General features: G+C 36.3%; 1 protein-coding gene across 1 annotated transcript in view; it reads right to left on the minus strand.

The window, feature by feature from the left end:
• The window catches only part of nck1b (NCK adaptor protein 1b), a 60353-nt gene that overhangs the window by 23343 nt on the left and 9147 nt on the right, over window positions 1-27863 (minus strand). The window contains exon 2 of the mRNA XM_048175273.1: window positions 3500-3551. The gene's annotated coding sequence lies outside the window, so the exon portion shown is untranslated. The remainder of the gene's footprint in view (window positions 1-3499; window positions 3552-27863) is intronic.

Here is a 27863-nt window from a genome sequence, read left to right on the forward strand (position 1 = left end):
TTTAAGAAGAGAAAATCTCTTCCAATGTCCCATTTCAAGGTCAACTTGCTCCTTGGAACACCAACACAAAGACTTCAACTGAACTTCGTAACAAACACTGACATTTGCCAGGAACAATATGGAGTTAAAATGGAAGTTGTAGAGTTCCTGATGTTCAATTGTATGACTAAGCTTGACGTGATCGATCTAAAATGACAATTCTGTATTATAACAATAACAACAACAGCAGCAGCAGAAGCAGCGAACTGGAGACCAATCAGTGCACTGAAGACCTTTGAGCCTGAAGGACATGACCAGGTAGTGTTCTCAAGAAAACAGCATTACTGATTGGCCTACAGGGCTCAGGACAGCAAATATGTCTGTCAGAATGGATTAACATCTTTGTTCACCTTCTCATGAACGTCTCTAGGCCACAACATAGGTGACCTACTTTCTAAAGGTCTTTGGACTCATGTTTTCATTAGTTACATTAAACGAATCCTGTCTGGGGGCAAAACCATTGGAATATGTCAGAAATAGAACAGGGCATTAGTTTACTGTCTGGGATTTGTCATGTTGCGTCGTTTCCAGTGTAGACAGCATCACTGATTATAATGGGGTCTATTTGCTTTTGTTGCATCGCACCGCTCTCGTCTGGTGTAGACACGGTGTAATGGTGCGCTGAGATTAGTGAAATTTTGCCAGCAAAAAAATTAATTTGTCAATACTGTAGCAGTGCATGAAGACAACTTGAGGTGTGAGGTGATCACTTAGTAATCATTTGCAACCACCCACAAGGTCCTAGCAAACACCTAACACCTTTTTTTTTTTTTTTAAGGAGAATGTTTAAAAAAAAAATAAATTTAATGTAGTGCTGTCAAATCAATTAATTGCATCTAACATAAAAGTTTGTTTACGTAGTAGGTGTGTGTTTATATATATATATATATATATATATATATATATATATATATATATATATATATATAATAAATATACACATATATACATACATAAATATACACACACATATATCATGTAAACAAACTTTTATGTTAGATTAACCTCAAACTTGCACCAATAAATTTGACAGTACTAATAAATATGTGTGTATACACAGACATATAATATATATAAATAATAATATATGTAAGCAATAAGATACGAGAGGCTTTGCTGTATCGTGAATAACATGGAACAAGACGCAACTGACAAATGCTTTGACTAGCTCTGTCAGTCACGGAAAAACCCCTTAACTGTTAAAAGGACAGGATAATACATCGGACATTTAAAAAGATTTTTTATTATGAATATAGGACTGACCTGAAGGAAAATGCTAAATCTGAATGCAGGTAATAAACTCGCTCACTCGATCTCTTTCTCACAATACTCTTCTACATAATACAGCAAGCTTCAATGAACAATATCAATTGAGAACATACAGTTTATGTTGCTAAGAGTGGTTGCTAAGGGTGTTGTGTAGTGATACACAGAACTGTTGTGTGAAGCGGTCATAGCCGTGTTTTATCGTGAATAAAACACAGCTATTGACCAATCAGAATCAAGGACAGGAACTAACCGTTTTATAATCACACACACATTATGTAAACAAACTTTTGTTAGATTAAATCGCAATTAATCGATTTGACAGGACTAATTTCATGAAATATAAGGTCATAAAAACCTTAATTGTGTTAAATGGTATTACAAATTATTAATTATTTTAAGAGGGATGGAAAATCTGTAATCGCGATTAGGGACGTGCCCGAAGCCAAATACCTTGTTCGTAAAAGAAATGACGCACTCTACGGAGCCTCTAAAGGGACATGGTGATGGAAAAATAATTTTTTCAATAAATAAAAATGAGTTATTAATCTCCCATTTCTGTCAGTACAGTCATTGCACACTATAACCTTGTGTGTGTTTTTATTTCTTTATTACAAAGGTGTTCAGATACTGCCATTTTCTACATATTACAAATACAATGTTTGCACGCTCTTTCAATCATGTGTCGGAATAATGATTAGGCCTATCTTTTCATCATACAAGATTAATGTTGGGAAACTTAAAGGGTTAATTCACCCAAAAATGAAATTTCTGTCATTAATTACTCACCCTCATGTCGTTCCACACCCGTAAGACCTTCATTCATCTTCAGAACACAAATTAAGATATTTTCGATCAAATCCGATGGCTCTTTGAGGCCTCCATTAACAGCAAGATATTCAACACTTTCAATGAAAAGAAAGCTACTAAACGTAGACATATTTAAAACAGATCATGTGACTACAGTGGTTCAACCTTAATGTTATGAAGTGATGAGAATACTTTTGTTCTCCAAAACAAACAAAATAACGACTTTATTCAACAATATCTAGTGATGGGCGATTTCAAAACGCTGCTTCATGAAGCTTCGAAGTTTTATGAATCTTTTGTTTCAAATCAGTGGTTCTGCCAAAGTCACGTGATTTCAGTAAATGAGGCTTCGTTATGTCTTAAGTGTTTCGAAATTTCAGTGGTTCACCACTGGGGGGCGTTCGATACACACTCCAAACCACTGATTCGAAAGAAAAGATTCGTAATGCTTCATAGGTGCCACATCCCTACTTTAAATATTGTGCGAGAAACAGAAATCCGATCGGTTATCCAGATACAGAGGCCACTTAATGTGAACAAATGTAACCGTGCTGTGTCCTGATTGGCTAATGATCGGATCAAGGTGATTGCATGTTAATACCAAGTGTAAACACAGCCATAGACATTTCAAAATAAGAGTCCCACTGTATTTATGCATAAAGCCGTTTTTTTCTTATTATTGGTATTCTGATTACACAAACTGTATCTGGCATTTAATTCAAAGTAAATTAACTTCTGTCTGAGCTTTCCCTGTCACGAAGAAGGAAAGACTAAGAACATCATTAAACACATTTTGGCACAACACTAGTAAAATCTTATGGGGCTACACATAAAACTGCCTAGCAACACCCTAGCAACCACAAAGAAAACCTTAGCAACAATCCATCTATATTAATATACATTTAAGTTTTGCAGAGCTAATTAATCAAAGTTTGTCTTGCCAAAGTTTCCATATTTTGTATGTAAAATATTCAACACAAAACGCTAAACATTAGGGATGTGCAACGATTAATCGCGATTAATCGTTTGCAAAATAGAAGTCTGTGTTTACGTAATATATGTGTGTGTTCTGTGTATAATAATTATGCATATATAAACACACACATACATGTATAAATTTAAGAAATATATGCATGTTTAAATCAATATACATATTTATATATTTTATATTACATATAAATATTTTATATATAAATCTAACATTTTTCTTAAATATATACATGTATGTGTCTGTATTTATATATACATAATTATTATACACAGAACACACACATATATTACATAAACACAGACTTTTATTTTGCAAACGATTAATCGCGATTAATCGTTGCACATCCCTACTAAACATAAAAGATCACATATAAATGTAGGGTGAAATGCTTACCTGTACTGCATTAAAGCTGTGGATGTCTTAGTAGAGATGCTCTAAGGCAGACCTAGAAAAGAAAGAAAATCGTAAGATTAACAAAACTGCATGTTTTCAAAGACAAAATCTAGAAAGGAAACAACTAATGAAAACAGACTGCAATGACTTTGGAAAGAAATCAATGTGTAACATCTCCCATCCGAAGCGTCTGGCATGTACGCTGGCGACAGTGTTGTTGGGCACACCCTCAGATGTACACTGGGAATGTGCTTCTGTTTACCCACCAAAGACAGTCATCTCCCCCGCCATTGTGTGCCATTTGGCTAAATAAATAACCGATGAAGATGACTATTGTTTTAGGGTCTCAATTCGACAACTGCCAGAAGACGGTTTATAGTCAAATGATCTCCGTGCAGTCAAAGCGAGAGATCACTTCCTCTAGAATGATGGCCAGCGATTGTCTATTGTCCAAGCGTGAGTCAGGAAGATAGTGGGGGAAAAAGGCAGATCCAAAAGTAGGGCGCAAACAGCAAAAGCAGGATATGCAGTTTCATTTAAAATGCATCATACCGGATGCCAAGCGTGTGGGTAGAAAAAAAACAAACACAAAAAGGGAAAACTGTGCTTTCCATCCATAATCCTGACATCATACCTGACAAACTGAAAGCTGACTTCAGTAAAAGAATCAGAAATACAGTTTAAAAAAAAAAAGAAAGAAAAAGTGTCCAGTTCAAGAAGCATGATTTATGTTGCAACAAACCAGCAGCAGATATCAGTAGGAATGTTCCTGATTGATATTGTCATCAATTGATCAATCCTGCCAAAATCCAAGGTCAATCTTTTTTAACTGCAGAATGCATGAAAATCACACTACTCTAATGAATGAACCTTCGAAGTTAGGGCTGGGTGACACAGCCTTTTGAACCAAGCAAATTTATGTATTAAAAAATGGTTAACACACTATATTAGTTTACTTAAACATACACATAAATTGTAAGAATATCACTGATGAATAAACAGTATTATAAGGCAAGGCTATTAAATAGCAGTCCCAAACTAGTTGTTAAAGCAATAAAGTTAGTAAGTTAGTATGAGCCACCACAGTCAACAAAAATATAGAAATGGTGTTATTCTGGATTAAAGTTACGGAAACTACATTTACTATGGTAAATACACAAAACTAACATGAACTGTTAATAAAACACATGGACACTGATCCTGATGAATAGAATGATCATCATACCTGCATGTACATCCTTCACAGCTAACACACTAAGTACCACTTACGTCATTTATGGCTTGTTTCCACCGAAAGGTATGGTACAGTACAGTGCGATTCAGGATGTTTTCCACTGCCAACAGTACCCTTACTTGATAGGCGTGGTGTTGTATGCCAGAAAGTAAGGATTAGAGCTGCATGATTCATTGTAAAAAGATTGCAATCTCAATTCAAGCACCCACGCAATCTTATTTTATTAATGACAACGATTCGCCCGTGTCTATTAAACCTTTGACAAAATCATACCAGAACATTCAAAGCTGTGTTTGAACCACACAGTAGTCATGTCTGTGTTACAAATATTCAAATTATCACAGAAGTACTGAGATAAAAGTTTAAAGTTAGGATATAAACACTGATGTCTACGATAGCGATCAAAATGGTGCAAATATCCTTTTGAAACTAACTTGGTGTATCAATTACATCATATGCCACTAGGTGGCGACAAGTGACTTAAAATGTATTTATCATTGTATCATTCATTCAAAAGATTTGTTCAAAAACACTGATTCCAGTAATGAAACAAGTATTTATTAATGAGTCATTGAATTGAATAACTCTTTCAAATTAATTAAACATTTTCGAGCAATGTATATTTTGTCAGAGCCTCTAGTAAATTACATGTTATTTTGTTTAGTTGTATATTCGGAAAAGTGGGAGAATCGTGATCTCTATTTGAAACCAAAAAAATATCATGATTCTCATTTTATCTAGAATCGTCCAGCTCTAGTAGGAATCTACGTCATTCTCACGCGACGAAGAAAGCATGACAGTGTGTTGCAACAGTATTGCTTCAACTGTATATTTAAAAAATACCGCCTCTCGTTTGGAAGCAAATCACACCAAAATTGGCATGAAACAGCGCGGTGTTATTAGGGCTGCCCTCGACTAAAGATTTTTCTAGTCGACCAGTAGTCGTTCATTTAAGCCATTAGTCGACTAATCGCGCATTTATATTAATAAGCCATAAATCATAATAATGAGCCTTTAATCTTATGTATACATAGCCTAATCAGTGCTCAAACACATGCATAAAGCTTGCCACAGTGCACCGGCAAACGTAACGATTATGAATGTGTCGTGAAAAAACAGCAAGGAGACTGTCTAAACATTTTAATAATTTATTGATAATGTTTTCTGTGTTTTCGGCTGCAGAGATTAAGTCAACAATGCTGACTCATCTCTCATCTCTGCAGTAGTGGACGCGCCTATATGCAAGTTTCATATGGATTACATAATCTGAGAATATTTATTTTCCATTTGAATTGGCTCGTTTAAAAGTAGACATTCCAAGCTATAGATATATTTATTATGTCTGTGAGGAAAGCAGCCTATACGATGAGTTTCGGGTTCATGCTTGTTACGAGCTCAAGTTCACCGAGACCGAGATCAGAAAACGCATCCTGATTGCTTTCATTGTTCTACAAAAGCACAACGTTTTGCCGTTATTGTGAGTTTACAGAAATAAAAGTAGACCCTTTACATTTTGCATTACTCTTATCTATGACCAAAAATGACGGAGTATTTTAAGTTAAGTGCAGTGATCACACCGGCGCCTCCATGTCATGCAGTAAACACGCTCTCCACACAAACACTTGGATATGCGCCAAATAATAGCGCACATTTATCTATAGGCAAACATTAAAGAGAATGGACTAAAGTTGCGACTTACATGTTTCAAGTGATAAGCCATATTTGAGGTCGATAAATGATAGGTGAATGTTTGGATTTCCTGCAGTTAATGATCTGTGCCTCTAGGACTGCGTGACCTCGCCACTTCCTGTGGAGATTTTGTTTTCTGTGACTAACCGATTAATAAAATCTTGGTCGACCAAGCCTCTTCAAGTTGACTAACGGTTAGTCGACTATTAGGGGGCAGCCCTAGGTGTTATAGAGCTTGCACCATCTGTTCGGTGGCATTAACTGCTTGGGCGAGTCGGTCGTATGACTCGGTCCAATGAGCCGCGCCAATGGCTCTATGCCGCGCTGTTTCGTCCCACTTTTGCTGTGTTTTGCTAGGCTACTGTGCTACCCAAAGGGAAGGGTCCCAAAAAAGTGGTACGATACGGTATATTTAATAACCGCACCGCACATTGCTTAATTAGTGGTTTGCATTACAACAAAATGCCAAGATGGAAAACTAATCATACTACTATAGGCTATAATGCTGCACTTTCAAAGTGGAGTTGTAATTATATTATGTGGATTATATTACTCATTTTAAATTCTAGTTTACTGTTACTAAGTGAAATTGATAAGAGTCATTTCTAAATACATTTTTTTAGTTTGTTTACTTAGTTATTTAACTAAAAAACAAATGAAAACCAATGCTGCACCAAGTGGAACCATAAAGATTAATTGATATTAATTGATAGGAGCCATATAGAAATAAGCTTGTTTATTTTGCAATGGTTAATGCATTGCAGAGCTATTCAGCTGTGAAACACAAACTGGATTGATTGTAATAACATCCGGTATCTGGCAGTACATTAAATGACTCCCTTCGAGTTTATGAGAATGCAACACCCTACGACCTTTTGGAAATCACCGACAAGTGCAAGCGAAGGCCGCAAGACGGCAAGTCCACATCAAGTGTGAAATTTGGGCCAATGACACATGCAATGCTGCCTCAGATTTGGACAACAACAAAGAATCTTAGATGCATAAAGCTTCTGACTGCTTACCTCGCAACGTTTCGGAACATAGAAACACACTACAATCAAATGATTTGATACGTTCATCTCACACATCTCTAGCATGCACATCTCTGTTGATTAACTCCGCTGCAAAGTAAACTAGATTTATTTTATGGGCTCTATCATGTGGTATTGGGAACTTCAAACCTCTAGCAGCTTCACTAATTAGATTAATGAACGCTGGGAGGTAAAGTTAACAACAGCGCGCAGAGACAGTCAGTGAGACACTCCTTAACTCTGGCAGACAAAGCCTTCAGTCCCTTCACTCCCAACGCATAGCTGGAGTTCACAGCCAGAGAACACAAAGCGAAGGCCAATCATACGCCACACACTAATCTAACCATCACATTCTCCTTAACCCCCTTTTTCTCTTTATCACTACTGTCTCTCTTGAAATGACCCGTCATGTGTCCTTCTCAAAGACCTTACCGACCTTTGGTAGACTTCTTTACCTCCTTGTTGAAAATTAAGGAACTCAACATTGGTTAAGTATGTAAAAGGAATTGGTTAGGAATTACACTACCGTTTAAAATTTTGTGGTCAGTATGTTGTTTTTTTAAAGGGTTAGTTCAAATGAAAATTCTGTCATTAATTACTCACCCTCATGTCGTTCCACACTCGTAAGACCTTCGTTCATCTTCAGAACACAAATTAAGATATTTTTGATAAAATCCGATGACTCAGTGAGGCCTCCATTGACAGCAAGATAATTAACACTTTAAAATGCCCAGAAAACTACTAAAGACATATTTAAAACAGTTCATGTGACTACAGTTGCTCAACCTTAATGTTATGAAGCGCCAAGAATACTTTTTATGCACCAAAAAAATAAAATAAAAAATAGTTACTTTATTCAACAATATCTAGTGATGGGCGATTTCAAAACACTGCTTCATGAAGCTTTACGAATCTTGTTTCGAATCAGTGGTTCGGAGCACTGCCAAAGTCACGTGAACCATTGAAATTTCGAAACGTGTCGAAACACTTATGACGTAACGAGTAAACGAAACCTCGTTTACTGAAATCACGTGACTTTGGCGGTTTGATATACGCTCCGAACCACTGATTTGAAACTAAAGATTCGTAAAGCTTCGAACCTTCATGAAGCAGTGTTTTGAAATCGCCCATCACTAGATATTGTTGAATAAAGTCGGTTTTGTTTTTTTGTTTTTGGCACACAAAAAGTATTCTCATCACTTCATAACATTAAGTCACATGAACTGTTTTAAATATGTCTTTAGTAACTTTCTAGGCATTAAAATGATAATTATCTTGCTGCCAATGAAGGCCTCACTGAGCCATCGGATTTTATCAAAAATATCTTAATTTGTGTTCTGAAGATGAACGAAGGTCTTACGGGTGTGGAACGACATGAGGGTGAATAATTAATGACATTCATTTTTGGGTGAACTAATCCTTTAAGAAATCAATACTTTTTATTGGGCAAGGATGAATTAAATTCATCAAGAGTGACAGTACTGTTATATATATTTCTATTTAAAAAGAAAATGCTGTTCTTTTGAACTTTCTATTCATCAAATAATCCTGAAAATAAATCATAACTTCCAAAAATGCATGATAAGAAATGCTTCTTAAGCAGTAAATCAGCATATTAGATTGGTTTCTGAAGGATCATTTGACACTGAAGACTGGAGTAATGATGCCTAATTACCATTTCTGTCATCTACCGAACTGTAAAAAAAAAAATTGAAGGATAATCAGAAATGCTTTGTCAGTTTGACAGATAAAAAAATAAGGTATCAAATTGTGTTTACAAACTTTCTCATTGTAAAGGATGCTAATATGAATTAGAAGTGAAGAAAGCAGAAGGAAATAATGTCAGAAACTCAAAAGCCAATTTTGATTTCATGGGGTCTATAAAAGGCCCATTCACACCAAGAGCGATAACTATAATGATAACGATAAAGATATAGTTCTAAAAATCGTTCTAAATATAAAAGAATAGCAGAGTTCACACCACAACTATACCGATAACGGCACAAAGGAACAACATGGTTGGAATCACTTTCAGAATGATTTTTTCCAGCTGATGAACAATAAAAACATTGACAACCAATCAGAATCCGTCCTGCTTTAAAGAGTTCGTACATTTAAATTGGCAGCAGACAAAACTCAGTGTGCACTTATAACACAGTTATCGTTATAAATTATTATTGCAGTTATCATTCTTGGTGTGAAGGGGCTTTAAAGCACGTTTCAGAAAGATTACCTATTGAAGACCGCAATGATGTGGTGTGAACTCTAAAGCTACAGAACTGCAGCTCTTTGCACGCTAAAAATGAACACCGTCTGCATTTATCACTACAAAAGTCAAAGAAGGGCGGCAGCACCTTTATGTCTAATGGAACAAACACATTAGCTTCAAGAAACCTCCAACCATGTGCATCTGTGCTCTTCGAGCTCTAGCACTGCTGGTAAAAGAGATGCACTTCACAGAAGAGACTATGTGCTAGAAGAGCACAACAAAACCTCTGCATCTGGGCTCTAGTCACTCTATCGAGGTCACGCGAGCTGAAATGAGCCTCCCTCTCCATCTGTCTCTCAGCCCTGAATTCTGCCGTTCCAGAAACCTTTTCACTCATCTGAGTTGGAGTGGAACAGCACAGATGTGTTGGGGTTGTCCTACACATTCATTTTCAGCATGTGTGTGAGCTTTATAATCCCTGCAAATGTTATGTGCTTACAAATGATTTCTAAATGCAGGGCACTCTGCACAACTAGTCATGAAATGAAGAATGATATCAAGTGTTGGAGATACAGACGTAAGCGGTAAGAAGCACTGAAGGGGAACTTATTTGTACAGTGGCCCTATTGTCTGATGGGACTTGACTAGGGCTGGACAAAAGGGCAAAAAATATATGATAACGATATTTGTTTCCATATTGATCGATATCGATATGCATCACGATATATAATTTGATAACCCTGACAACTTAAAGAGTATCCTGCCAATGACTGAAGCCTGGAGAAACCAGAGCTTATAAACGCTATTAACACAATTTTATTGTGATCTTGATATGACTTTGTTGACATCGCACAGCCCTAGACTTGACTAATACATTCTCATCAAAACCCTTACATTTTTTTTTTTAGTTTTAATATATGGTCTAAGTAGCAATGGTTCAATTATCTCAGACACCATTAAACTGTAGTAAATAATTTTAGATCTAGTAGGGAGGAACCAATATTAAAAGCTGATAACTATTTTCATGGTATATGGCTGTTATGCCCAATTTACATTGCAAAGGTGGTACAGAAGCGCATAATAATATGATAATGCCAATATTTTAACAACAAAAATTAAACAATTTCAAGCATACTCACAAAAATTAATTGAAAAAGTACACTACAAAAGATTGTGTTTGTAACCAAAAATGTAGAAACTGTAGTATTTGAGTCCAAACGTCTATGTTTGTGAATATATATCCACTGTAATGTCATATAAAATCCAAGCTAAAGCAGTGAAAACTGGACCAACCTGAAGAAGCGTGCTTGCTTTTAATTACCATTTACTGCCTGAGGAGAGAATCTGAGGACATCTTTTCAACATCCATCAACACTACAATAAAATTCAATAACCCTGATAAGGCCAAGAGGAAACGCAGAGCCGATCTGGACCATCTCACTCCCCTCATGATGTGCATCTAGTGAAAGCCAACAACAACTGATATGGTTAAAAGAAAATATTCACATGCAAATGTTACGAACAGGCCAAAAACCACAAAATATCTATAGTGCGTGTATAAATAAAGCAGGGTTTTTCCTGTTCCTGTGTGAAAAATGGTCTATGGTGGTAGCGGACGAACTCTAAAAACAAAATAAATGCAAAGAACAGTTTGTAATATTAACTTATCCTATTTGTTCATGAAATAAAAGCAATCACTGTCAGAACAGATCAGAAAGTATAAAGTGCTTAGAGCTATTCTATATTTAAAAATCTGTAAATTTCAATGTAAAAAGTCAAAGAGAGACTGATTTGAAAAGTTTAAGATAAAAGTAACATTACATTGCATTTACACTCCAAGACTTAACGCACAGATCATTTGATGTGTTTCGTTCTGTCCATTGCCATGTTTATCACTGTCAATCTGATTCAATTGAGCATTTATTTATTTGATTATAATCACTGAAGCTGTCAATTACTTCATATCAACATGAGGCACACAAAGCTGCACTCTTGCAAAATTATCATCAAAGCTGTCTACACTGTGCAATGGATCTCATTGTGTTTATACTTTTGTTGGTTATAATTAAAGAATGCAAAAACTACATTTTGGGCGGTGTTGAGCTGGTTCTGACTAACTTAAAGGTGCCATAGAATGCTTTTTCACAAGATGTAATATAAGTCTATTGGGGTGTCCCCTGAATGTGTCTGTGAAGTTTCAGCTCAAAATATCCCATAGATTTTTTTTTATTATTCATTTTTTTAACTGCCTATTTTGGGGCATCATTAAATATGCGCCGATTCCGCGTGCGGCACCCCCTTTAAATGCTCGCGCTCCCCGCCCCCAAGCTCGCGACTCTATAATACATTGCATAAACAAAGTTCACACAGCTAATATAACCCTCAAAATGAATCTTTACAAAGTGTTCGTCATGCATCATAACAGATTATGTAAGTATGGTATTTATTTGGATGTTTAAATTTGATTCTGAATGAGTTTGAGGCTGTGCTCCGTGGCTAATGGGCTAAAGCTAACATTACTCACTGTTGGAGAGATTTATAAAGAATGAAGTTGTGTTTATGAATTATACAGACTGCAAGTGTTTAAAAATGAAAATAGCGACGGCTCGTCTCCGTGAATACAGTAATAAACGATGGTAACTTTAACCACATTTAACAGTACATTAGCAACATGCTAACGAAACATTTAGAAAGACAATTTACAAATATCACAAAAAATATCATGTAATCATGGATCATGTCAGTTATTATTGCTCCATCTGCCATTTTTCGCTATTATCCTTGCTTGCTTACCTAGTCTGATGATTCAGCTGTGCACAGATCCAGACGTTAATACTGGCTTGTCTAATGCTTGAACATGAGCTGGCATATGCAAATATTGGGGGCGTACATATTAATGATCCCACCTGTTACGTAACAGTCAGTGTTATGTTGAGATTCGCCTGTTCTTCGAAGGTCTTTTAAACAAATGAAATTTATATAAGAAGGAGGAAGCAATGGAGTTTGAGACTCACTGTATGTCATTTCCATGTACTGAACTCTTGTTATTCAATTATGCCAAGGTAAATTCAATTTTCAATTCTAGGGCACCTTTAAACATCTGACTGGCCACTGCATTCACACGCTAAATAGATATGTATTTGATTGGCTACAAAGCTCAACGCTGCAAAAACACACCGTAAATAGAAACCTTTGATGCTGTTCACGGAGCACTAAAACAAACACTCACGGGAGCATTTTAAAATGTTTTAAAGCAGCCGGATATCAGCGGGTATTGGCACTGCAGAACGGCAGGTATTGTCACATTAAATGATCGAATAAATCTTTGGCGGGACGAAAATTCTTTTTGCCGGCCGCTAAAATTGTTCAGTGCCGGAAAAACCATAAAAGGGTTACGAAGTCAGAGTCTAAAATTTAAGAAATCTTGTGTTTGATGAAATTCTAAGGTGGTATCACATGAATCCTTTGCAGTTCAGGCAATTTCACAACATGTTGTGCCGAGAACACACACGCAAAAAAAAAAAAAATAAAAAAAAATTCTAATTTGGCATACAGAGTAACAGAAATGTTGATTATATTTCATCCAACACTAGAAAAAGAATAAAAATAACGTAAAATTAGTTCTAATTACAATATACTATTATATTGCTATGGTATGTGTATTTTTATGCTAATAGGAATACTGAGCTGTTAGCTTTGTGACATTTTTTTCTGCATCAAGTCTTTTAGCGCTACACTTCATAAGAAACATTCTGTATAGGGATATGCATTTCGGTTAATTTTCCTGACGATAACAGACGCTCATTAACCAATCATTAACCAATCACCACAAACCGACAAGATTAGAATGTTAACTTAGAATTAATCAGAGATTCATTTCAGTTCTACATTAAATAAACTAGTTTTGGCTTGACGTTTATATATGTTGTTTATAATGAATGCCACCATTAATGTGCGTTTTATTTAATAATTTTAATTTTAGCTACTTATATTTTCATTATTGTTCTGTTATGAATACCGATAAAATGTAAAGGATTAGTTGTCAACTTATACGCAACTTGCGATTGACTGATATGCATCGATTTTTTTTTTTTTTAAAACATGCATCAAATGTTTTAAGAATAGCTTGAAAAAATAACTATAAATTTATTTAAAAACGTTAACCGTTTAACTGAAAGAATTATTCGGTCAAAACTCTTAACTCAAAACTGTTAACAGTTGACCGGTCAATTATCATCCCTAATTCTGTTCCTTTCTTTCCCAAAACTGAAAAAAAAAAAAAAACCTAGACCAGCTCCAAAACATGAGCAATGTCCAATTCATAAATGAAACATTGAGACAATTCTTTTCTTAATGAACATGTTGATTCAGTCCACAGCTCAAACTGAATAACTCCTCTGTGAATTGGACTGCTCCAATTGCAGCTCATTTCAGTATTTGTTAACATTAATTGGCTGTTAACGACATGCTAACATCAAACGCTACTGTAATCAAAAGCGAGTCGCATCTTACTTTACTACATTTAAAATAAATACATACCTTTCCTCATTACTTTGAACTTAAAAAAAACTTAGACCAGCTCCAAAATGCAAGAGCAATGTCCGATTTGTGAACGAAACATTCACAACTGAGTTCACAAATCGCACTGAACGACTGAGTCTCTCGTGCAGAGCTTTATTTGTGTGGTAAAGTGTTGCAAATTAGTCACTTACAAGGTTCCATCATGGTTAGAATGATGTCTTCAGAGGCCGACACAGGAGTGACACAATAATAGGCCCTCGGTTTCACAGCAATACAGTATATAAAAAGCTCTAGGCTAGCGACTAAACCGAGACATGCGAGCACCTCTGATTCTTATTTTATGGGTAAAGTGCTAATAAATAATCTACCTGAGAATCAACACTCAATTGCTCAAACAAAAACTGGAAGAAGTCCAACCTTTTCCGAAAACCACAGGTTCATTAGTGACGTTTTCCGGTCTTGGCATTGATGACAACTTTGTGACATTATATCCTCTTCTTTACATTCATATTCCTGCTAACAATCTGAACTGCTTGTCGGTTAACAGGTAATCCAGGCCTTGCTCTTGTAACCCACTGTAGGGTTCACCAAAACCTGTTACTACTAACCTTAAGCACTCAAAATAAAGAGTGTGCACTGCAAACCCTAACAAAGGAGGTCTACAGATGTCTTAAGAATGCTGCAACCATTGCGGCAATAGAGCTAGACCGCACCTGACACACACTGCTGCAGTCTAAGAGTGCATAACTTCCTCTCCCATTGTGTCTAACTGAGTTGAGAGGGAGATTGAGTCGCTCACCACTTCCTCTGCAACATCTCAGCCCGCCACCAGGGCTTGACAAGCGTTCAGCGACTGCGTGACGAGTGACAGACAGCCGAAGGCGCCCACCCTAGAGATCTGAAGGGCTGGGAGATGGTTTTATGTGCCCTTGGAGATCCTGAGAATGGGGGTGACAGGGGAGTGATGGGTAATGATGAATGACAGAATTAATGAGGGTTAAATTACAGAGCAATGCCACTTTCCGCAGCATGGTATGTACGTTTTTTGTGCGAGTCTTTGCATCATTCGATGTGTTATGGATATACATTTCACCTAAGGATCAGTAAAGTATATCCATCCATCAGTACTGATCACACTGAACGTCTCAATGCGTCTAGACAAATGTTCTCCTTTTAATAGACAACATGAAAAAGCATTTATCTTCCCTAAGGTCACACATTTCAGATTCGTTTAGTTTGATATATTACTAGTTGATTTTAAAGGATTAGTCCACTTTCAAATAAAATTTTCCTGATAATTTACTCACCCCCATGTCATCCAAAATGTTCATGTCTTTCTTTCTTCAGCTTGAAAAGAAATTTAAGGTTTTTGATGAAAACATTCCAGGATTATTCTCCTTATAGTGGACTTCAATGGCCTGCACCAAATGGTTGAATGGAATCAGTGCAGCTTCAAAAGGATTTAAACGATACCAGACGAGGAATAAGGGTATTATCTAGCGAAACGATCGGTCATTTACGAAAAAAAAAAAAAAAATACAACTGTATATGCTTTATAAACAAATTATCGGCTTGCACGTGCTTCCGCTTTCCATATTCTTTAAAAAGCTTACGCTCTATGTCCTACGCCTTCCCTATTCTACTTACGGAAAAAAACGTAACTGGCGCCGCATTCTTTCCTCAAGTAGAATAGGGAAAGTGTAGGACATACAGTGTAAGCGTTTTGAAGAATACGGAAAGTGGAAGCACATGCAAGCCGATCATGTGTGTTTATAAAGCATATATAGTTGTATTTTTTGCGTAAATGACTGATCGTTTCGCTAGATAAGACCTTCATTCCTCGTCTAGTATTGTTTAAAGCTCTTTGAAGCTGCACTGAAACTGTCATTTTGACCTTCAACCGTCTGGAAGTCCATTGAAGCCCACTATAAGGAGAATAATTCTGGAATGTTTTCCTCAAAAACCTTAAATTTCTTTTCAACTGAAGAAAGAAAGACATGAACATCTTGGATGACATGGAGGTGAGTAAATTATCAGGAAAATTTTATTTGAAAGTGGACTAATCCTTTAATACTACTTATTTTACTGATGAATTATGCACATTTATGAAGTAGTCAATATTTGATTTCATGGCTATTTACAAATTTGCCTCTATTTGGGCTTGAGCAAAAACATGCCGTTTTTGTGCGTGTCCCTTTAAATGCAAATGAGCTGCTGCAAATGAGCCAGCCCACTTTCCAGAAGAGGGCGGAGCTTTAACAGCTCATGCTTCAGTTGATCAACAACAACAAAGCTGGAGAATCTCACGCAGCCAAAATGAGGATTGTCAGTAACGGTGTTCAGCCTTACATTGTTCAAACCGGAGTCGACACTGATGGAGAGACTCAGGAAGAAGTTACAACTTTTAGAATGCAACTGGACGTTTTTGAATGGTTAGTGGATAAATTTAAGTTGTTGCTGGGAAGTTGATTCAACTCATCCACTAGCACAAATCCAGCATTGAATTGACCCTTGTTTGTGAAGCAGTCCGGTGTAAAATGAAGGCATGGCAACAACACTCTACTACAACAACTCTTCCTCTTCTCTAAAGCAGCCCAACATGGCCTCACCCCCTTTGTTGCATGTTCTCGAGGGCGGGGTTTATGTAAATTTTGGGGTTTGTGATGTCACAAACCTGGGAAGAAGCTTGTTGTAGTCCCTACTAGCCATTTGTTGTAGTCCTTAAAAAGCAATTTCTGTAAAAGAAAATATCTCCCTTTGCATTGAACTCGTCATGTCCAACTCAAAATGAGTCAAAAACCAGTAGTTATATGATCCTCAACGGTGCGGAGAATTTGACTGATGGCGTAATAGTTTAAACTTAGAATCTCAGTCTGTACCAACATACAAGTCCACTGATTCAAACAGATTACATCATAAAACTCCAAATTCCATTCCATGACTAAATACCGAGCCAGCAGACTGGATCGCACAGTAGTTTATGAGGTGGAACTGTTCACTCCGATAGACTAGCAGTAGCTGTCGGCCGGCCCAGCGCGAGCTCCTAGACGCTGTAACATAACGCTTCTGACAGGCAGCTCAAATCACAGGGCTCTGGTGCCTGCTGGAATGCAATCGGAGTATTTTCCCCCTCCGGCACTGCCTCACTTCCTTTGACACATCACACACACTAATGGAATAGTAGCAGAGGACCTTAAACCAGAAGAGTTTGAACTGACGTGGTGTTAGAGCATATCGACAGGAGCTAAACACATTTAAACAGTGAACACTTTTACAATACTCTACAGTCAGCATGTATACATTCTACTTTAGTATGCTTTTAGTTTATCTGAAGTCCAGTTAAATTGTTAGTCATGGTTATAACACAAAACAGTTAATAATTTGTTTTGTCATGTCCATTTACTCCATTCAGAATATAGCAATGTTTTTGTTACTGCACCTTTAAGACTGCTATATGTAAATAACGTATTTTCTGATTGGTTAACATTTTTACATGTGAAATAAGTAACACTAGGTGCTGATATGTAAATGTGGGCTCGTTGTTGTGGCGTCAATACTGTTTAGTTTCAATAAATGCTCAGAGTGACTGGAAGGAGAGATTTTCAATGAATAAGGATTTCAATAAGGCTCGAATGTGAGACTTTTGGAGTCAGCTGCTTATTTATTTTAGTTGTACAAAAACTACAAGTCTGTTTTGATGCTTGATGTTGCAAACTGCACTCTAATAAATGCTGGGTTTTTTCAACTCATGTTAGGGCCAAATATGGACCAATCAAACCATTGGTTTAAATTTACCAAAGTTAATTTAAGACAATGGTTGGGGTTGTCCATATCTGACCAAAACAAGAGTTGAAAAAACCCAGCATTTTTTTAGTGTGGAATTATGGTTTGTTGCGCAAAGAGTTTGGCCCAGTAGTGCACAACACAACGAAATTAAAAAAGCAAACATAAGTTCACAACACAACGAAATCAAGCCACAACGCAACAGAATAAAGCCACAACACAACGGAAATGCTCCCGACCACTAGGGGGCTCTCAGAGCTCGGTAAAGTTAGTTTTCCTTGCCAATGTTCTATAGAGTCGGCAGTAATATCAATACCACAATTGAATTGAATTAAGGGAACGTCTACCAATTCCACCTTAGTGGTTAAAACGTATAATTTGTATTCATTACAAATGACTTTGTTTCACATTTAAAAACAGACATGTTCAAATTACAAAGCTTGTCAGTCTTACCAACAGGAAGTAACAAGCTTTGGAATTTGAACATGTCTGTTTTTAAATGTGAAACAAAGTCATTGTAATGAATACAAATTATACGTTTTAACCACTTGGTGGAATTGGCAGACGTTCCCTTCATCATGCGTCGTGGTATCGCGTCGAATCATTCACAAGTATAAATATGAAGCTATTGTGCACGTAGTTGATTTTTAATTAATATTTAATGTCGATATACAATGTTTACATACTTAAAACTAATCATGGTATTGATATCTTTGTAAGACTGTCGACTCCATAGAACATTGGCAAGGAATACTAATATTACCGAGCTCTGAGAGCCCCCTTGTGGTCGGGAGCATTTACATTGTGTTGTGGCTTTATTCTGTTGTGTTGTGGCTTTATTTCGTTGTGTTGTGGCTTTATTTCGTTGTGTTGTGGCTTTATTTCGTTGTGTTGTGGCTTTATTCCGTTATGTTGTGGCTTTATTCTGTTGTGTTGTGGCTTTATTTCGTTGTGTTGTGGCTTTATTCCGTTGTGTTGTGGCTTATTCCGTTGTGTTGTGGCTTTATTCCGTTGTGTTGTGGCTTTATTCCGTTGTGTTGTGGCTTTATTTCGTTGTGTTGTGGCTTTATTTCGTTGTGTTGTGGCTTTATTCCGTTGTGTTGTGGCTTTATTCCGTTGTGTTGTGGCTTTATTCCGTTGTGTTGTGGCTTTATTCCGTTGTGTTGTGGCTTTATTACGTTGTGTTGTGGCTTTATTCCGTTGTGTTGTGAACTTATGTTTGCTTTTTTAATTTCGTTGTGTTGTGCACTACTGGGCCACCGTAGTTTTGGGTCATTCCGTGTCAAATCAACCAAATTTAGGAAACTTCCCAAGCTTAAATTTTTGATTCTGGTAATATTCTTTCTGTAGAAAGACAAACATAAATAGTGATGAAAGCCAAAATATTAAATGTCACATTTACTGAGAAATCCACTATTTTGTAGAGGGGGTCAAAATTACCACTTTTACCAGAAATCGGGTGCCAATTTACAGGGGTGTAAAAATGACTTTAGAAAGATGGCAGCATCATTATTTTAGTTTTACACAGAGATTGGTCGGTCTATTATTAAAATCTGTTGATTTTAGCAATCTTTGTTTCATTATATACCAACGGTGACCATTCAAAAATGGCAAAAAGCACTTCTTGTGGGGTTTTTTTTGCCACAAGTTTGCACGTCTGTAACTCAAGTATTAAAGATATCTTAGTATCCTTTTAGATTCTAGTTCTTAACAAACTTTACCTTTGGTATCTTTATTTTAAAGTTCCTCGATGGTTCAATCCCAGAGATATGGAGATCTTAATGCGGCTCCATGAGTAAATTGGTAAGTTGTACACATTTTCAGTGGTCAAAAACCAAATGTGGTTTACTTTGCATACAGCTGATACTTTTTTTTTTTTTTTTAAAGAGGAATATCTGAAGAACAAATAATGTTGAAACTAAAAATGTATCTTGTGTTTTTCTATTAACTCAATTGCATAGAACATACCTGTCTGAGTGCCATAAATACTCCTTTTCCAAAGTTTGCATGCCTGTAACTCTAAAATTATTCAAGATATCTTAATATCCTTCTAGATTCCCATTCTTAATAAACTTTCCTTTTGAAAACTTCATTTTCAATACCCTATATAGTTCAGTCCCATAGATTTTTTTCATACAGTTTTCATTGTATGAAAAGAGCAGCTAAATATCTCTTTTTGTGACCCACAGAGAAAAAGAAAATGGTACAGTTTGAAACAACATGAAGGTGAGTAAATAAATGACAATTATTTCGGGGTGAACTATCCCTTTAATTCAAGAAAGCAGGGAAAACTGTTTTCCATAGGCACTCATCCTATTTTCCAACTTGCACAGCCTTATAAAAGCTCAAGTTTAAAACCAATTCATCATCTTTAAAGAAGACATCTCGGTGCGTGTATATCATCCAAGCCAAGGTTCAGATATCCCATACCCCCTGTCAATGAAGAAGACCATATAATATCAAAGCAGCTGAACACACAAAACTTGATCATCCAATAGTCATTTATGTGGCGCTAATGTCGGCGTGAGGTTTAGAGGAGAAATCCAGGCCTGTTGATTTAGGCAGAGTATGGAGTCTCGGGCTGCTTACGCAAGTGTGTTAAACAGGATGGCTACGCAAGCCCCTGAAACACACATTCAGTTTATTATGCCTTTATATAGAGCTCCATCAGGGGACGAGCACTTGACTAGAGCAAAAGTCATACAAGGAATCTGCTCTCTTCACAAAAGGACCTTAATATCTTTGTGCTGAAAACTCCCTCAGGGCTTCCTTTGACATTTTCCATAATAAAACCACTCATGATCAGACTTATGATCGTGCTAACAGACCTCCAGTGTATCTGAATAGTTACTGCAATTCATATTTCAACAAACCCCTAACCCTAAGTAGTAACTTCAGCACGTAACTCATAACCGTTTGTGCTGAATGATACCTCAAATCATGTAAGCCAGGTGTACAATCACTTTTCTAAGCAATCACACTCACAATAAAACTGCTAAAAGTACCTTAAAAGCACAGCAATAGTTTGGAAACCAGACACAACACATGACATTTGCATGTCTGCATGACTTTACATTTTGTTTCTTCACAAAATGTAAAAATCCAGCAGTATTCATAATCTAGTTCATATTCAGGAGTCAATCGCCAATAAAAGCACTAATAAATGACAAGTTAAAATAAAGGCAGCTTTTATATCCCAGTCTGGAGTCATTTTAAGGCCCTTTCGGCATTACAAAAGAATTAGACCAAATGCATTACACCATGTGGTAACAGCATGATCATAATTTAACCATCCATTTCCCCACAAGGCCTAATAAAATGAATTATCCCTATAGCTGTTTTACCACAGAACCTATTTTGTGAATACAAAACGTCCCTGCTTTTTTGCAGAGCCATATTTTTGCTTAATATCATGTAGCACTTTGTAGCTTAAAATAGCCAAGAACTGCCTTTAGGCAAGAAGACTTTCACAAAGTTATACATACTGTCAGTGTCAATACTGAATAAATACCTTTCAAAAGATACCAAAACCATCCATATACTCCAAATGGTTCAAGAAGAGCATGCAATTTTCTTTGGGTATGCCTTTTTTAGGCATTTTAGGTCAATTTTACAGGAGTACTAAGAGGTTAAATGGCTGAAATACACTACACAACATTTAAAATCTGAAGAGATTTTAAAACACTAAGCAACATGCACTTGTAGACGTGTAGACTGGTTACAAAGAAACTAGACTTCATACACTAAACAACAAAGTCTGGAATACACTACAATTTTTTTCCCAGATTTTTCAGCCCGATCAGCAGTCTGGATGAGTCAGCTCTAGCTGCCAAAAGATGCTGAGTTGACAGATTTGACAGAACTCTGATTTAAAAAAAACAAACAAAAAAGATTTCCATTCAGTTTATGATTCCATCCAGTCGGAGGATATCATACATGTTTGATATCTTGAGCCGATTTTAGAACACTTTTTTCCACGTGTCGTGTGCCTCCTAGCAACAAGGCACATTTCTGTATGGGTTTGTGTTTGGAACAACTTTGAGGGAAATTTTGGTGGTGTGCAAACCTCAGTTGTTCAGTCTATGATGTCCAGTTTTACTTCTGCAATCATTTAGTGTGCACGTTTGATAGTGTGTGCACAACTACAAACTACCTAAATGGACCAAATTCAGACTTTCAGCTGACTCAAAAAGTGAGCTTGAAGTGAAAAAGACCCAGTTGTTGTTCTTGTTCAGTATGTTTACATGTGAGAAAGCTGCTTAAAGGGATAGTTCACCCAAAAATGATTATGAGTAAATCATGATTATCCCATGATTACAGGGGGGGATTACATAATACGTATGGATTACATAAAAGTAATCCATATGGCTCCAGGGGGTTAATAAAGGCCTTCTGAAGCAAAGCGATGTGTTTTTGTAAGAAAAATATTTAAAATTTTATAAATTCAAATAACTAGCTTCCAGCAGATGACCTACCATTATAAAGCTTGGAAGAGCCAGGATATTTTTAAATATATCTCAGATTGTGTTCGTCTGAAAGAAGATAGTCATATACACCTAGGATGGGTTGAGGGTGAGTAAATTCATTTTTGGGTGAACTATCCCTTTAACGCAAGTTCACGTTTACATGCACTGCATTACTGTCACACCATTGACTAAGTGATTACGTTTTTACATGTACTTTAACCCTTTCGCACGTAAGTTTTAAATATTCTGGCTGACCCCCCAGCGTGAGTTTTTTAAAGCGACCGTTATTTAGAACGTATCACTTTATGGTTTCCATGGTGACGCGTCATTGCTTGTTACGTGACACACCGCAGCACTGTATGAATGATGATCTGCTTTCATTTAATTTTTCCTTTTTTATTCAAAATATTCACAAATTTGTTAACTATAGCATGAAATATCCAATATTCCGATTGCAAAATATGTGCAAGTGGATGTGTTTTGCTGTTTAAACACCTTTATAACGATCACGTTAGTTGAGCCATATGCTCGATGGGCGCCGCCATGTTAGTTTGCGCCGCACAGAGAATCGGATCTGTTGGATTTACAACCCGTGAATTTATCCACTTCTCCCGAAATACATGAAAGTAAGTGTGCCGGTGAACTGGGGAAGAATAGAGTAAGCTATTAAGTTACTTTCACAATGTGTATCTGATATGAATTAAACGTGTTGTCAAGTTATAATGGAAAGGGTTGTTATTTCCGCTTCTATAGACATCATTGTGTATTTTACAAACTCTAAATATATTGTTTTGTTAGTACTCATGTGTATTTAAATGTCTGAAACCTGAAATGAACATTATTTGGTTGAAAACACTGCATATATGTGATATATGAAAAGCGCTGCGCGCGTCCGTCTCTGGTTTAGCGCCAGTTAAAGCGCGCACGCACATTTGAATTTGGCAGTTGATCACGTAATGCACTGAACGTTCTAATCACACCGGTGTGATCGTACGCGTCAAAGGGTTAAGGGATAGTTCACCCAAAAATGAAAATTTGATGTTTATCTGCTTACCCCCAGGGCATCCAAGATGTAGGTGACTTTGTTTCTTCAGTAGAACACAAATGATGATTTTTAACTCCAACCGTTGCCGTCTGTCAGTCTTATAATGCGAGTGAATGGTAACACAATCTATAAGAGTCAAAAAACATGCATAGACAAATCCAAATTAAACCCTGCGGCTCGTGATGACACATTGATGTCCTAAGACACAAAACGATCGGTTTGTGCAAGAAACCGAACATTATTTATATCATTTTTTACCTCTTATACACCACTATGTCCAACTGCGTTCAGCATTCGCTTAGTGAGGTCTGATCGCGCTCTGACAACTGAAGTAATGTCTAGCACTCATTGAAGTATAAGCGCGAGACATCACTGCCATTGTCAGAGCACAATCAGACCTTACTAAGCGAATGCTGAATGCAGTTGGACATAATGGTGTATTAGAGGTAAAAAATTACATAAATACTGTTCGGTTTCTCACACAAACCGATTGTTTCGTGTCTTAGGACATCAATGTGCTGCCATGAGCCACAGGGTTAAATTTGGATTTGTCTATGCATATTTTTTTACTCTTTTTACTCTAGCGTCAAAATTCACAATGGCAAACAAGCTACCAGGAGACATTAGTGCACTGAATCCTGCATCAGTGCATTCAAATTCATCACAAGAGTGAACAAGATAAGTGGAAAACAGTCATTTCACACACCAAACACCTGTTTTTCTCTTGGCCTATTTAAAGATCAAGGTCAAATGCTAAAATATTTCAGTTTCTCCATTTCTCCCGTTCAAACACACAGGTGACGCATGTACGTTGATGTTATACAAACCCTATAGTACACACACATCAACTTAAAAGTCAACATGGAATCGTAATTGTGACATATTAAGTAGGCATGTGACGGTAACAAAGTTTTATGTCATGATAACACAGTACACTCAAAAAAATGAATTGTTGGATTTACTTAAAAACTTAATCCAATTCCACACAACAATATTGAGTAATTTGTACAAAAAGCTATTTAGTTGAATGAACAAAAGAATAAGTAAAGCTGACAAAATTTCTTTGAGTAAATACAAATCATTTGAACGTCACTGTTACATAATATTTATATGTGCAGTTTACTTAATAATGTTATGTTGATTACGTAAGGTGAATGCTTTTTTTTTTTTTGAATAATCGTTTAAATAAAAAGGATACATCATATCAGAATGCAGCCCCTCACCCCAAAATGCACTCAAAAAATAACTAATTGAACAAACTCAATTGAATTTAGAGCAGGAATTTCATCCTATAAACATGCATATATGAGCGCTCACAGCCTAAACACAGGCGACACTCGTAACCACAAAATTCAAAAACATTACAGAAACTACTCTAAATGTCCAACATAACTGAACATTAAACACTAACATAAACTAACAACATCTTTCCCTTTACTGAAAAACACATAAAATAACACTTTAATCCCTAAATTTACTCTCCTAATGCAGTCCCTTGCAAAGCATGCTGGGAACTACGGATCCACTGCACAGTTAGTTATGTCAACAATAATGTGTGCGTTTCACACAGCAATGTTAAGTTGACTGAACAAACACTTACTAAGTAAAGCTGACAATACTCAATTTTAGTAGAAACAACGCAGTTAAATTACGTTCATGTAGTTACATGAGTTTTTTAAGTAATGTGAACAAGGGTGGTATGAGTGAAACTAACAACAGTGAAAGTTCATTTTTTTGAGTGTACTCCATGTGGCTCCGGGGGGTTAATAAAGGCCTTCTGAAGCGAAACAATGCGAAAAATTTTTATTATTTTTTTTTAAAATCCATATTTAACAACTTATAAAAGTACGTTTATAATGGATGGATGAACTTTCTTGAGCTTCAAACTCATTAACCCTGTTCACTGCCATTATAAAGCTCGGATGCGTCAGGATATTTATTAATTGTTCATCAGAAAGAAGAAAGTCATATACAACTAGGATGGCTTGAGGGTGAGTAAAGCTTGGGCTAAGTGAACTAATCCTATAAATGTTCCAAGTAAACAAATGTTTCAAACAGGTTTCAAACCTTCCACAAGACCATTAGCAAAGGGAACATGCAATGGTCACTTCAAGAAAGTTTTAATTTATTCATTTATGGTCATGTGACCCAGGGTGACAAGTCTTCGCGATTCATTTTAAATCTAGAAATGGTGGGAAAGTTGGAGTTAACGTATGAACAGAAGTCGTTTTGTTTTGTTGTGATATATTACACACATTTTTGTCATGCATTTCATATTACATTTTAAAAAGTTTCATAGGTAAGAGATGTGTTTAATGCTTATTATAAGGTTAAGAGCAGATCAAGAACAAACACATTTAAAGCACATTTTTAAAAACTTCATTATAAATGTACATACACACATGTGCCTTACTCCCTCTAAAGTCCCCATTTCAAGGGATCTGCCCTTCAGAGTGAGTAGGGCATAGGGATGCTCACCTCCGATTGGAATATGCCCAATGTCATGTAATGTAATGTAACATTTACCACAGGAAAGCCATTCAATGACCATAAACTTATTAGTTAGCTAAGTGACTTCTAGAAAGGAGCATCTTCCAAAGTTGAATAATCAATCAAAGCCTACTAATTAATCAGTGAATTAATCAATAATTAGTGGATTAATTGCTCTAATAATCATTAGATGAATCGATTATCAAAATAATTGTTTGTTGCAGCCCTATCTGATGGTGAACTCAAGAGTCTGTGGCCGTTTTCAGGCCCTGATAGGTGATGAAACGACACTGAAATATAAAGAGGAAACGGCACAACAGACTCGTCCATCACGGTTTAAATCAAACCACAATAAACTATGAGATGCTTACCCATGAATCTCTGAATACAGAACCGAAAACTGCATGATAACCATAAACACATTTTCTATTACCACTTTGTTCTCGTTTAGACCCTCTTTAAAACATGATGAGGAATAAAAATAACATCTTAAAACTTACAACCACAGGCAACAGTGTGGACAGAGCGCTCCTGTTGGGCACTTCTGACATTGTAGACATTCAGAAAATAAACTCTTTTAAAACACACTTTTCACAATCTTGCCATCTTGTCTACCAACAATATTCAACATTCATCACAGAAGAATATCATGAATCATTTTTGTCATTTTTCTGAACCAACAAATGTCATTTGCAGCACATCTCAAATCTTCTATTTGATGGTGGAAATTACATACTAAACAGTTTAAATACAAGGACAATTTCTTTGTCTTACTAAGGGTTTATGGATATCATTTCTACATCCTAATATTTCCAATATTTGTTTGCATAATTTGACAACATTACAGGTTGATTGGAAAATGATGCACAATAAAATATTCTGTTCACAAGTGATATTTACCAAGTTTTTTCTTTATTTTCTTCAAACATCATTTCTCAGATTTCATCTCAAGCTCTTCTGACATTTGTGTCTTCTTGGTTAATAAGTACACTAAGATTTGGTAAAAACTTTGATGGTCATGGTGGAAATGACAACAGCCCAAAATCATGTTTTTAAAATAAATTTCATAATTTATGAAAATCTCTGTCTGAGAAAAATGTAAAAATAATAGTTACAAAAACTACTTGAAAAGTAGCAGAAATACAGTAAAAACTAATGTGACCTTCATATAGCACAAAAAAAAATGTTATTTTTAATTAAAAACAACAACAACAACAATCATCATCTTTGGGCTATAAAAGTGTTCACACATAAAAGTTTCTCCCATGTGACCTCATTGTGTTTAACTATATGGGCTTACTCAAGCAAACACCATTACTGTGAAACAGAGAACAGAAACACGTGTTGGGTAAATTAGGGCAGATTTAAGTATTGCAGCAGTTTCCTGAGACACAATACTTCCATCTTTTCAGTGTCTTACACTTATTTTTATGTTATAGAAGTCCAGAAATAGAAGTAAATATACATAAAAGCAAATGAAATGCAAGCCTGCAGTATCATTGTGCATAATAAACACACATTCTTGTGTTCCTGCGACTGTAACACCTCAGTACTCAAGAGGGCAATAGAGTTACCTTCAAATGTCTGTGCCATTAAACCAATGTGTTATTTAGGTAGTTAATCATATAATCATGTCAAGCAAGATTCTCTTCAAAATGTTGCTCTGCCATAACAGTAGTTAGTTACGGTGGCCCAGTAGTGCAACACAACGAAATCGAGGCACAACACAACGGAATAAAGCCACAACACAACGAAATCCAGCCACAACACAACAGAATAAAGCCACAACACAACGAAATCGAGGCACAACACAACGGAATAAAGCCACAACACAACGGAATAAAGCCACAACACAACGAAATCCAGCCACAACACAACGAAATCCAGCCACAACAC

Source organism: Megalobrama amblycephala, linkage group LG22, assembly GCF_018812025.1.
Source record: "Megalobrama amblycephala isolate DHTTF-2021 linkage group LG22, ASM1881202v1, whole genome shotgun sequence".
NCBI classification, from domain to species: Eukaryota; Metazoa; Chordata; class Actinopteri; order Cypriniformes; family Xenocyprididae; genus Megalobrama; species Megalobrama amblycephala.